Source organism: Atta colombica, unplaced genomic scaffold, assembly GCF_001594045.1.
Source record: "Atta colombica isolate Treedump-2 unplaced genomic scaffold, Acol1.0 scaffold238, whole genome shotgun sequence".
In the NCBI taxonomy this organism is placed as follows: Eukaryota; Metazoa; Arthropoda; class Insecta; order Hymenoptera; family Formicidae; genus Atta; species Atta colombica.
Window position 1 is genome coordinate 2501853 of NW_017259336.1, and position 3284 is coordinate 2505136.

Below are 3284 nucleotides of genomic sequence, written 5' to 3' on the forward strand. Positions count from 1 at the left end.
TATATAATTTATATTACTATAGTTTTATATTTATTTATTTATTTAAGATATTGTTCCAAAATAATCTTAAAATATATCAGAGCAACTCTATCGATAATATAATTAACAATCATAATGCAAAGATATCTAAGGAAGAACGCTCTAAATATGCCTCGGTACATATATGTACAACTTCGTATATTAAGGAATTTCTGACTTCGTGTGTGTATATATATATACATACATTCAGCAAAACAATTAAAGCGTTATTGTTTTGTGGTATTTGACACATGAAGCAAATTCGAATCACAAGCTAGTAACCAAACACACTGCTGCTTACATCAGCAATTGCAGTACCATTATTATGTTTGCTGGATACGGCAAATAATTCTTCTGGTAATATTTACAAATTTCTATAAAGAGAATATATACAAAACTTTAGAAAATAAGTGCTCGAACACTTCACGTGATGGAAATTGAAGATATTGATGACTTACGAGATTTTGTGACGATTTATAAGAAAGATTATCTTGGAAAGAGAGGTAAAAGAACAAAGCACAAATTATTACCAAAATATTTGCCATCCGTGAACATCTTGAATAGACCGTACAAACAATATTTGCACACACGACTGGAAAATCGATTACTATCTGAGAATGAACGAAGCGAAGATCCAGTCGACAATTTAAACAGAGTAAAAATGCAAATATTTTTATATTCGTGATTGTATGCTATCATAATTGTATATCATTGGAAATAGATACGAGAGAAATTTCCTCACTTAAGAAATGCTTTACCGGAAATCGTGCCAGATGAAATCATAATAAAAAACAACAAGGAAAAATCAATGAAGACTATATACCAACAGGATTATTATTTGGAGGAATTTCAAAAAGGTTTATTGCTTATAATCATTACATTTGTACACGTGTAAACATATATGACACATACATGCATGCACTTTACGAACAGATAAAAGGATCATTAAGTCGGAAACAGTGACAGATAAGAAGTCACAAATATTTTGTTTTCTCTTGATAAAACTTACAAATAGATTGAAATCATTTGATTAATCAGTTGGAAAAAAGAATTTTACTGACCAAAAATATTTCGAAGCGTTTGTCATCAAGCAGATCATAGGCCCGTATCTTATTGGAAAAATAAACATCTATATTCGTGCATAAGTCCTTTTGTCGAAGTGTGTGTGTGTGTGTGTGTGTGTGTGTGCACGCGCGCGCGCGCGTGTACAGTTGTATCATAGATCTGTAAACATATGGATAGGTCTTGTAGCTATAATCAGGGAGTCAATTGAAATGAGATGAAAATTATAAAAGTGAACAAATTCATTAAGCGTTGATCAATTAAATTATGAACAGTATTCATAATCCATTCTTATTTCAAGACTGTCTTAAATAATGTCTTAAGACACTAATACGGCCCTTTGGTCGGTATTCATAGTCGGATCTTATATTTAAGACCGTCTTAAGTACAGTCTTAAGATGTCATGAACCAATTATAGGGCCGCATTAACGACTTAAAACATTACTTAAAACGGTCTTAAAATAAGAACCGATTATGAATATCGGCCCTGATTGATTCGTGACTTTTTAAGACTGTACTTAAGACAGTCTTGAATATAAGATTTGATTATGAATATTCTAGCCTATGAATATTCTAGTTAATTCTAGTAATAAATAACAGAGATAAAGAGATGTTCTACGGTTTCTTCAATAAATTTAATTTGAATATTAAAAGATATTCTTGAACAATTTGCGTGCCCTGAAAGCGCTTATTCCTTCGAGCCCTTTTATCTCTGTTATTACTTTTAAGTTAGAGAATCGTAACATTCAAATTTTAATTCTAGTAAATTTGTTCACTTTTATTAACAAATATGGATGGATCCGAGTGTTTATATTAGGGGTAGAAAAGTGTGTATAGCTAGAGTTAATATTTGTATCTTTGGAAAAAAACGGACATTACACGAGCAATACCGTTTTAGTTTTACTTATTTATTTAATATTGTATCATATCAGTACAAATGAATATTTTATCACAATCAGAGCGTCGCAGGGAAATAACATTGCCGCAAAACTGGATTATACCCGAAACAATTCAAAAACGTACATATCGAAATCCATGGATAATCGCAACGAAAGCATTAATAAAACCACCAAAAATTTTTAAATTACGCAATAATTTGGATCCTAATCCTAAAGAAAGAGAAATTCTTCGAGTGACGTATGTAAATTACACAATATCTATATTAATTTGAAATAGAATTTTAAACTAACTGTTTCCTTTCTCGGCAGAACCGGAAATTCCGAATATATGAGCACAATCGGGATTGTAGGAGAAAACATCATGTTACGAAGTCGGCCATCAAATATGAGAGATCACGCATCTGGGTTGCAAAACTCAAATACGAGATCTTGAATATATCTGAATTGGAATGTTCACTGATACTGAAACAAAATTTAACTCTTTTTGAAAAAATATTCTAAATCATTTTTAAATTATGATTTTACAAGAGAGCTCAGGATTTACATGGCAAGGGAGGTTACACGTAAAGTAATGAAAGTACAAATAAAATAAAATCATATGCGAATTGTTGGAAAACAGAATTCATATTATATATTCATAATTACATTTTCAATTTCATGTGATTTTGGGGTAAATCAGTTAATTACTTCGTACATCATTTATATAACTATATACATATACGTATATATATGTATATGTACATGCACGTACGCACGCACGCAGGCACCTTCATATCAATACACAAAAATGCTAGATTGTATATTACTTGTATAATTCACAGAATGTTTTTCACATAATTATTTACATATTCAAATCTAATATCATTTTACAAAATATTTTCCAACAAATATGAATATTTGATATTTCATATGTAATAGATTTGCTGAACACTTTCATGTGTAACTTATATTCCACAATTATATCAAAATTGTTTTAGCGAACTAATTAGCAAGCAATTAATTATCAAATTGCTCAAATAATCAATTAATGATCAATTAATGTTCACTTACCATAATTTAATTTGAGATTAATTTAAAGCTTAAAATTTTAAGATAAATAAAATTATACAAGTAACATTAGATACTTAAATGTCTTAAATTTTAGTACTATAATTAATATGGAAAATCGAAAAATGATGGTATGCTTGCAATAAAAATTGTATGTAAATTTATAGCACGAAACTTATCTTTTTTATATCCTTTACTCATAGCCCAAATTAGATATATATATATATATATATATTTGTAAGATATGTTTTATAATTC